We start from the raw sequence: 11,162 nt of genomic DNA, 5'->3' as shown, positions 1-11,162 counted from the left end.
CCAAGTTTCTGACCTTTATCATTTTCCTTCTCTCTGAAGAAATTCTCTTAATATTTCCTGAAGAGTAGGTTGGCTGGTGATGAATTCCAGTTTTGTGGTTTTTTGTAAATTTTTAATTCACTTTCAGAGGATAATTTTGATAGATACAGAATTTTAGGTTTTGGGTTTTTTTTTTTGTTTTTTTTTCAATGCTAACTCACTCTTTTCTTGATTTCCTGTTCTCTGATGAGAGGTCCACTATAATTCTTATCCTTGTTCCTCTTAAGTAAATGTTTTTCCCCCCTTTTCTTTTTATGATTTTTCTTCTTCTTTTTTAATTTCCTGTGGTTGGAATATGACATACCTAAATGTAATGATCAGAGCTGAAGGAAGGAATATAGAGTCTCTCATTTGAAGAGTAGGTCATCTGTAGAATAAATACTTGAGGAGAGATGGATTTATGGAAACTACATTGTACAATTCTTGCGGGTGTCACTCATGCGAAATGCTATGGGATTGATGTGTCCTGGACTTGTGGCAAATCTGGGGAGATATGACTCTTTTTCCCCAGAAATAGGACTGAGGAAGAAAAGCAAAGAGAGTGGAAAGATCGTGAGCTGTCTAGTAGGATAGGCTCCCATTGAATCTCAGCCTGATTCTTCTATGTGTGTATCCTTGGGAGAGTTATTTCACCTCTGAAAACTGTGTCTCATTGTCTGGAAGATAATACTCAATACCCATGTTTATTTTGAAGATGATAATACCATATAGACATACTGGAAATAAAGCAGCTGACACATAGTATTGATTAAAAAATTAGGTTTCTCTCCCCCCTGCCTCTTCATTCAATTCTTCCTCTTTCTCTCCTTCTTCCTCTTCATCTTTTCCCTCTCCTCCTCCTTCCCCCTCCCCCCTTTTTCCTCTTCCTGCTCCTTCTTTTCCTTATCCTCCTGTTCTTTCTTCTCCTGTAACCTAAAGCACTGAATCTTCTTATCTGGGCTTTTGTTTGTGTTTTTGTTTTTGTTTTTTTGCGGTACGTGGGCCTCTCACTGTTGTGGCCTCTCCCGCTGCGGAGCACAGGCTCCGGACGCGCAGGCTCAGCAGCCATGGCTCACGGGCACAGCCGCTCCGTGGCATATGGGATCTTCCCGGACCGGGGCACGAACCCACGTCCCTTGCATCGGCAGGCGGACTCTCAACCACTGCGCCACCAGGGAAGCCCCAATCTTATCTGGGTTTTAACCAGAGAGATATTGTGTAGAATAGAAAGAGATCCCATGTGGCCAGACTATGCAGTTACCATATAAGGGATAGGTAGGGTAAAAGCAAAGGAAAGAAATTAGCCAGATATTTACAACTTGTGCCTGGATTGGAGGGCGGGAGTGTAGTTGTCTCAAGGCAGCGGGTGGATTGGAACAGGCTTGGCAAATAATCTGACAAGGCATAAATAGATTTTTGAAGTTTGTCAACATGTCTGGGATTACACTCTTTAGATCTTACTGACTTATTGTTATTCACTCTGGGAGTTCCAGCTTGCTTCCAAAGAGAAGGGACACAGATTTGAGCCAAAGTGCTGGAAATGGGATCAGGGCAGCGTCCTTCTATGTCCCAGACAGGTGGTGTTGGCATTATAGTAAAAAATGATACAACTCTAAGAAGCAGGTGAATCTCAGGGTGGCAGAGTCAGAACTACTTAGTAACCTAAAGATTACTCTGTTTCTGGTAGGTTTAGGAGACTGTGTTTGGTTTTATAATGAGTGATCCCCTACGGGAAGCAGGAACATGACCTTGACTCCAAGTCTAAATTCTGGATCTGCAAATGGCACTTGTATCCTTCTGAAATCACAGATATGGAAAAAATTTGAGAGCTTCCTCTAGGGTTGAGACTTAAAACAAACATCTTTAGAGAACGACGGGCATGTTTTCTTTGTCTCTAACGCACTTGCTCAATTCTTATTATGCTTTAATGACATCATTTTACAGAACATTTTTGTCTCACACTTGCTCTCAGCCTTACCTGTATATTAGCATACCCTGAGAGACTTTAAAAAAATACCAGTGCTTAAGCTGATTTAATTTTTCTGAGGCATTGGTAATTGTTTAAAATTAATTTTTATTGGAGTATAGTTGCTTTACAATGTCGTGTTAGTTTCTTGCTGTACAGCAAAGTGAATCAGTCATATGTACACATATATCCCCTCATTTTTAGATTTCCTTCCCATTTAGGTCACCACAGAGCATTGAGTAGAGTTCCCTGTGCTATACAGCAGGTTCTCATTAGTTATCTATTTTATTCATATTAGTGTATATATGTCAATCCCAATCTCTCAGTTCATCCCACTCCCCCTTTCCCCTTGGTAACCATAAGGCAGTGGTAATTTTTTAAAGCTCCCAGTTGAATCAGTATACACCTAGGGTTGTAAACTACTGCCTTACACACTTAGAAACGTTGGAATTTTAGCCCATTGTCTCTTGGTTTGCCCTTTTTGGCAATGAAGGACATCTGGCCTCTGGCATCCTAGAACAGTTCTCCAAATGTTTGAAGGTGAATCCACCCCTCAGGCACTTCCCTGAGCTAAATCAACCAGTGCCTTCACCTCACGTCTTAGAAGCCTTTCTATCCTTTTCATTATTTTTGTAAGTCTCATGAGGAATTCTTGCAACTTTAAATCTCTTGGAAGGCAAAAGACAAAAGTTTAGGAATAAAATAGGCTTTACTGTAATTATAGTGGTAAGATTTATTACCAATTCACACCATTATTCCCTGGTCAAAACATTCTTAGAGTGTATCAATAGTTTCTATTTTTGAAGTAGTTATTGTCTATTGGTGTCTGATATAATTCAGTTTTTCCCAAAACTTAGGTTAGAGATTTTCCTAGTATTTTGAAGCCTTCTGTTGAGAAGAGACGACTTACACATTTCATTAAATTTGGGGGGATAAGAGAAGGCACTGTTGAGCAATAACTCTCAAGGAAAGAGTCTATGGAAAGCCCATTTCTATCTTATTATAGCAGCGTTTAGGTGTACTGGATTCCTGCTTTAAATTCTGCCTGAAGCTTGTCAAATGGAAGTGAAAGCTAGGCGGGAAAAGTATCTTAAATTTCAACTATTGAGCAAAGAGTAAAATTTCCCCCAAAGCAATGAACCATTTAATTTCTACCAATGTCATCTGAGGGAAAAAATATCAATAGAAGAAACTTAGAAACCAGAATATGCACTCAGGCTTCAGAGACTCCAAAACTTCTGGTTCAGGGAAATCAGAAAAGAAATCTTCTCAATACAGCCTTGATTGAATTTTTGGCCTTTATTTACGAATTAAACTTAATTTGACAGAAGATTGGCAAGGACACATAGCTCTGTTGGGAACTCAAAATCTGCTCCAAAATCAGCGTAGCACTATGTAAACTGGACAAGCCCTGTACTATGAAAGGGTAAAGAGACTTATTCTAAAATAAAGAGTGGGTGATATTTTAAGATGCCACATAAATGCCAGTTAAAACTTACTATATGGTAGGTTTTAGGCAAGAGATCAAATAAGAATTCCTACCTACTTAGAAATAAATTTTGTTTATTTTTTAGATCAGCCCTAAAATCGAACGTTCAGAGACTGGGTGGTGAGACAAAGTAGATCGAAGAATCACAGTAATATTTTTCACAGTTAATTTTAAAATAACTAATTACAAAGAAATGCTATTGAGCACATAATAAGAAAAAGTTTTAAATTAGTCCATATCTATTTCTGTCGAGGAAATTTTAGCTGGGCCCTTTGAGGCAGATTGAACTGGAAGAGGATTTTATTTAATGTGGGGTCTGGGTTGCATGGGGGAAGGCATACAAACTGATTTTTATGACCTATAAAATTAAGTTGTAAAAGTTACTGAGAGTATTGACTGAACAGATGGTATATATATTTTTTTTCTTGCGATACGCACGCCTCCCACTCTTGTGGCCTCTCCCGTTGCGGAGCACAGGCTCCGGACGTGCAGGCTCAGCGGCCATGGCTCACGGGCCCAGCCGCTCCGTGGCATGTGGGATCTTCCCGGACCGGGGCATGAACCCGCGTCCCCTGCATCGGCAGGCGGACTCTCAACCACTGCGCCACCAGGGAAGCCCCGAACAGATAGTATTTTGAGGGTCATCTAAGATTAATTATCATGTCAGTAACCTGCCATTTGAATTAAAAAAAAAAATTGTTAATCTTAATATTGGTGATTAAAGAGTCAAAAAAGTATCATCTACCTAGAATGCTCTCCATTGTGTGATGTCAGACTGGTGCTGATGTCAAACCTACTGGTTTAGATTCCCTGGGATGAAAAGTTTCAGTAGACACTCAGGAAGTTATTCTTGGTCCTCTTCTCTGAGAACAGTCTCCCATCCGTAATGGTTGGTCCACAGGGACCATAGTTCTCTCACATCACCCTGATTGTCTGGCAACATCAGGTTGGCCCTGACTCCCCTTGGTTAGTCATATTACCTCAGGAATGTGAACCGAGGGACAGAGCCTGGGCCTTGGATGCTGAGTCCCCTTAATGGCAGTGCTCTAGGGAAAGACCCACAAACTCTTGATGCTACGAGCCCTAGATCCAGTTTCATCCTTTCTTAAGAGTTGCTTCTTCAATATTTAAAAAATTTTTCTTACCATAAATTTCCTTTTAATAGTGAAGATTTCTCATGCTGTATCTATTATTTAAAAAAAATTCTTTACTAAGTAAGCAATCATGACCTTAGAGCTTAGGCAAGGCTTCAAAGAGTCAGCTAGTTAGTTCAGCTCCTTCATTGCATATGAAGAAACTGACTTTAAGTTTTTGAGTTAATTCTAACATCTACAAGAAGTAGAGATGAGGGATGAGAGCTTGGGTGTTACTTTTGCTGAGTGTTCCATTCTAGTTCCTGTGGTTTACCCAGGTTACAACAAAGACTTATGGACACAGCACAGCCTCTTGGTCCACATATTATGATTCCTTCTCCTCATGCTAAATTTCTCACTTTTCATATTTCTTAATTTTTTTATTGCTTTCACTTTATGACTGAAGCAAAAGAACCAAGGAGTTTCACGAACACTCTATCTAGAAAAAACCCAAAATTAAGTCTCATAGATTATTATTTGTAAATAAAATGTATTTGGATAGGGAGAATTCAAAATTATAAATTAATTCAAAATTATTTAATTACATCTTTAGCGTGTACCAGACACTATTCTAGTGTCTAGGGGATACAGTGGTGAATACAGATAAATCTCTGTCCTCTTGGAGTTTCTATGCTAGTAGAGGAAAAGACAATTACAAAATGTAGATAAAATATACACTCTACTACATTGGAGTGAATACCAGGAAGTAAAATACAGCAGGAAGGGAGATAGGCACGTGTGGTGTGGTATGGCAGTTATAGAGAGGGTGGCCTCACTTAGAAGATGACTTTCCAATAAATCCTCAGAGAAATAAAGTAACGAGCTATGCAAATACCAGGAGACAAGCAAACCAGAAAGAGAGAATAGCATATGCAAAGGCCCTGAGGCAACACCATATCTGGTTTTTGCCAGAGACATGGCTGGTGCAGAGTGAATAAAGGGGAAAATCATAGGAGATGAGGTTAGAAAGGTAAAGGAGTCTAGGAGACACAGGTCACATAGTGCCTTATATTCTACTGACTTTGTCTGTTACACTGATGCAAAACCATTGTGGGGACTGAGGAGAGGAGAGATGTATTTTTACCTGCCTCCCTGTGGCTGCTGAAGTCAGAAGCAGGGAGACAAGCTAGGGAACTTGCAATATTCCAGAAGAAAGATAATGATGGCAGCAGAGCAGTGAGAAGTAGGAAGATTCTGGGTGTATTTGAAAGATGGAGCTGACAGGATTTATTGATGAATTAGGTGCAGAGTATGTGAGACAAAGAGGAGTTAAGGAGACCTCCAGTGTTTCCACCCAAACAACTCAAAACTAGAATGGCCATTTACCAACAACCCCCCTAAGATTGAAACCGATTCCATAGGCAATGTAAAATGTAAAAATAAGACTGTGATGTAGGGTGCCAGGGATTAAGAATATTCCGGGAAAGAGTTTCTTTAGTGTCTATCATGTGCTCAGACATCACTGAGTGTGTACTGTAAACCTGTGTCTGAATGTGGGTATGTTTTTACCCCAGATTCTCAGAGACATTATAACCATCTACAATTACTCATCAGGACATCCTTAACCATCTTTCCAGACAAGGTGAATTGCATGCTTGTGACTCAGACACAGTGCCACTGCCCATTTTTTCCTATCCAAAGCCTTGGTTTATGAGTGAAACTGATTGTTCAAATGTTAAATTTCTTGTGGCCGGGACTGAATTTGAATTTTTAAATGAAGTCCTAAGCACAGTCTTGTTACAAGTGCGTCTTGGGTGATTAATCATTGTATTTAGGACGAAAGTTTATTCTTTATTGTTATTTTGCCAAATATAGCAGAAAAGCATTTGATTAATAGATAACAGAAAACATAAGGAAGCAGAGAAGTTGATTTAAATTCAACATGTTCTCATTTTTGTGCCAACTTCAAGTACGTCTGTGAAAGTGAAAATTTTCTTCCCAAGTTAAACTAATTTCAGATGAGAGATTTGTTTTCCTCTACCCCAATAATGGACCATCTGCTCAATGGCCTTGGCTTTCTGTAAGCCCAAAAGAGCACAGTACCACCCATTAAGAGAGAAGGAAGAAGTATTTCTCTCTTGTTTAGAAAAACATTGCCCACTTCCAATAAATGTGAGCCATTCTTTCTTTCTGTTTCCAATAACTCTTAAAACCAATTGGTCAGTTTTTGCAGAATGAAGCCATCTTCATGGCTGTACGTTCATTTTTGGTGTTGGAATGCGAGCAGGACCCAACTTTTCCAATTTTCTAACAAAAAAAAATGTGTTCCTTTCACTGAAAAGATAAGGAAGACTTTTCTTTTTGTACTGTTGTTTGGAAAGAGCAACACTTTCCCATCTGAGTTTCTTCTAACTAGATTCAAGAATCATCATACTCATTAATTATTTACTCAATCCTTCCCTCCTTCCTTCCGTAAGCACTTATTAAACATCTACTAAGTGCCAGGCATTTGCTGGATACTGACAATAAAAGATGAATAAATCAAGGTCCACCTTTAAGCAATTTACAGTAAAAACCAGAAGCAACTAAATACAAAATAAGTGACACCAGTATTTCTCAGCAGGGATAATCTCCCTCTGAACTTGCTGCTTCCACTCCTGTCCCCCTCCAGTCTCTTCTCTACATAGCGGCTAGAGTAATCTTTTAGATGGTGTAATTCTCATGTCCAAAAACTTCCTATGGCCTCTCATCACACTTAAATTCTGAAGTCCTTGGTAAGGTCACAGTATGACTTGGCTCAACCATCTCTCTGAATGCCTCCCCCACCATCATGGTGCTCAGGACACATTGACCTACTTACTCTTCTTAGAGCTCCCAAACATGTTCCTGCCTCAGGGCCTTTGCATGTGTTTCTACATGCAAAGTATCCCTTCAAGTATCTGCTCAAATGCCATCTCCTCAGCATCCTTCCTTTATTATCCCATTCCTTTGTATATAACGAGGAAATCAGGGAAGGACTCTAATGATGTTACACCACTTTATTTTAAAGACCATTTATCACCACTTGACAACATATTTATTTCTTTATGGCATAAACCATGTTCCAGATTTTAAGTGTCATGCAGGAAGGAATTTTCTTTCTGTTTTGTTTATATTTACATTCCCATACTTTAGAGATAGGCCTGACCTAGAGGAAGTACTCAACTAATACTAGTTAAGTGATATCACAAGTTATGGAAGCACAGATGGGTAAGTGGATTGAGTGGCAAGCTAGGGAATTCAGGGGATAATTCACTGAAGTAGCATGTGAATAGGGTATAAAAGGTGAGCAGAGATTTGATTGATGGGGAAGGAAAGAAGGGGAATGTCATGAACAATATATGCATACAAAGCAGGTACCCAATAATGTGATGAATTAAATTAACTCAGAGCATGGTGTGCTTGGGGGCAATTGTGTATCCAGAAGATACAGATATGGCATTCATTACTGTTAGAGAAGTGACTTAGAACAGTGGAGTTTCTTTGAGGTTAAGCATCAGGGAGAACCAAGAGAGATTCTAACTCCGGATAATGCCTTGCTTTAAAACAATCTGTCCTTTCCCCTAACCTTCTTATTGATGACAAGTATCTCCATGAAGAATTTGCATTCATCTCTAATGAGTTTATGGTAATTAGTGGTTTTAAGGAATAAGCCTTCTGCCATTCTATTACTAAAATTATCTATAAGCAGACAGGTGTACTCTCTGCTCCTACAGGCTTGAAATTGCATCCTCTTTATCTTTCCTTCCCTCCTAGCTCTAAGCACAGTGCCTGACACATGGTTAGGAGCTCAGTAGATAATGACTAGAGCAGAAGTTTAACATTTTTTATTTCAAATATAAATATTTTAAATGAATCAGGAACACTATTTTGAGCATCTCTACGGCATTTTTGTAAAAGGAATAGCCATCTTCATTTATCCATCTGAATTATCAATTGCCGTGAGTATTTAAAACGGGGCTGTTTCTGACTGGTCAGAATGTCTGTTCATCATGTTTGCAATGGCTTTGGCCCCAGGAGAGGGGCCATCTCCTCTGAGAGGGACATTCTGTTCTCAAGAGCTTTAGGAGTCCTCAGCACCACTACTTTGGTACAAGTCACCCCACCTTTTTCTAACAACTTAGATTTACAAGTTTGTGTTGTAGATATTGGTTCTGCCACCCACCTGCATATGGCGTTCCCCAGGGATGGGAATAGTTATTCATTCTTAACTCTGTGTCAAGCATCTAATGGAATGTCTTTCATTTATTCAATTAACACATAAGTTAGGCACTGTTTACTGTGTTTTATATGGGGCATAAGACAATGAACCAAAAACCAAAACCCCTTACCTCCAGTGTCTTATATTCTAATGGGAATAGATAGGAAATAAAACATAAATAAATAACATATGTGGTGTGTGAGAAGTCGATAAATGTTAAGAACACGGAAGCAGGGAAGAAAGTTGGTGATGTGGTCAGGAGGAAGCTTGCAAGTTAACATAGGATGGTCTGAGCGACCTCAGAGAGAAAACAGCATTTGTGAACAGACCTCAAGAATGTGAGGTTGTATGTTTACCTTTAGCCATTTTCAGTTGCCTGGGTACAGATGGATATTTAGGAAGAGAAATCTCCAGATATGGAAAGCCACAAGTAGAGAAGACTCGAGGTGAGGGTGTGCCTGGAATGTTCTTGAACAATAAGGAGGGCTGCAGCAGAAGAAGTGTGGAGGAGAAGGAAAGGAAATAGGTCCGAGAGACAGTGGGTGTTCAGAAAGTAGAGCATCTTGTGGGTGACGCAAGGATTCTGGCTCTTATTAGAGTCTGTCTGGGTCACCGGAGGATTTTGAGCAGAGGAGTGACATTACTTGACTTTACAGGATTACTCTGACTTCTGTGTTGAGGATCAAGTGTAGGTGGGTGAGGCAGGACTGAGAGCAGTAAGTGCTCATGGGGTGCTGATCAAGCCAGATCTCCACCAGAGATGGGAGGCGGCTTGTGCACGTGAGCAGGCTTCGTTACGGGCTCCTGAGTTCCAGAACTCTCTTTTTTTTTTTTTTTTTTTTTTTTTTTTTTGGCGTTACTCGGGCTTCTCACTGTTGTGGCCTCTCCCGTTGCGGAGCACAGGCTCCGGACGCGCAGGCTCAGCGGCCATGGCTCACGGGCCCAGCCGCTCCGCGGCATGTGGGATCTTCCCGGACCGGGGCACGAACCCGTGTCCCCAGCATCAGCAGGCAGACTCTCAACCACTGCGCCACCAGGGGAGCCCCAGAACTCTCTTAACTGTAGTCTCTGGACACTGAGCTGCCTGCCCTTTCAGATCGCCAGGACCTCTAACCTATCCTGAGCTTTCTCTCCTGAAAGCTGAATCCTGGAAAGTTTTACCTCACACGTCTAAGACATCTTTATTTTTTTTTGACAGGAAAGTAGGATTTATTGGTGGGCATGAGTAAGGAGGGGACAGCGCCAAGGCTCTCACGAGCTCAGGGCCAGCCATGTGTCCAGAGGGTCATGATTAGGGATGTATCCGACCCCACAGCCATCGGGGATGAACTGCTTTTCTCCCACCATGTTTTCAAACTCGTCTGCATTAAACTTAGTAAATCCCCACTTCTTGGAGATGTGGATCTTCTGGCGGCCAGAGAACTTGAACTTGGCCCTGCGGAGGGCCTCAATCACATGCTCCTTGTTCTGCAGCTTGGGGCGGATGGACATTATGACTTGGCCAATGTGGACCCTGGCCACTGTGCCCTGGGGCTTTCCAAAGGCACCGCGCATACCTGTCTGGAGCCTAGATTAGGGACAGTATGTCAGTCCTGAATGTCCACTGGAAAGGGCTGTCTCCAAGGTCCCTTCGGGCAAACCATACAGGCAATAGGCTGCGTACACTACACCCAGGAGGCTGCTCTTTGCAGACATTGCACACCGGGGCCTCACGGGGAAAAGAGCGCAGTCAACTTAATTGGCTGCAAACATCTAAGATATTTTTTACTTTACATTTGTTTCCTTTGAGTGTGGGCAAGGCACATTGGATTAGCAAATTAAAATGTACTAATTGTACATTATCTCTCCTAAGCAAAACAGATGGTTGTGTTATTAAAAAAAAAAAAGAACGATTTTTTTTGTGTGTGAATGAAGAAGCGTCTGAACATAACCTAATGCCAAGGTTGGGCCTTATCTAAAGTTGTGAAACTGTCGACATTTACCTGGAGCTCCTGTTCCCTCTTTTTTCTGGCTCATCCCTTCTGCAGTTCGTCTCCTGGCTGCTCAGGGCTCGCACGCCTGGATATCTCCACCTTCCTCACTCTTATGTAAATCCACACGTTACAGCCCCCTCTTTACATCTTGTGCTCTGCTAGGTGCCTAAGAGTTAAGATCATTTTCTCATGAGATACGGCTAAAGGAAAATGACTACATTACCGCTCTCAAGCGATGTCATTCCTTAATCTAGTTAAAATGACTAGTATATGTTTGAGCAGGTTGGTCGCAGGTAGTTTTGATTTAGAAAACTTGTTGACACCTTTCAAATCACCTAGAAAGGAGACACCCACTCGGACCAAATGAATGACCATTAGCATCCCGGGAATACTGTGCAACCTA

General features: G+C 41.0%; 1 non-coding gene across 1 annotated transcript; it reads right to left on the bottom strand.

Annotated features, from left to right (window-relative positions):
- Positions 1–10,397: 10,397 nt before the first annotated feature.
- On the bottom strand, positions 10,398–10,534 carry LOC117307576 (small nucleolar RNA SNORA70). Its single transcript, XR_004521343.1, has one exon. It is a non-coding gene; the product is annotated as a small nucleolar RNA SNORA70 (small nucleolar RNA).
- Between the last annotated feature and the right edge of the window lie 628 nt (positions 10,535–11,162).

This window comes from Tursiops truncatus, chromosome 12 (genome assembly GCF_011762595.2).
Source record: "Tursiops truncatus isolate mTurTru1 chromosome 12, mTurTru1.mat.Y, whole genome shotgun sequence".
Taxonomy (NCBI): domain Eukaryota; kingdom Metazoa; phylum Chordata; class Mammalia; order Artiodactyla; family Delphinidae; genus Tursiops; species Tursiops truncatus.
Note: the sequence above shows the minus strand (reverse complement) of the source record. Positions and strands in the feature narration are given on the sequence as shown.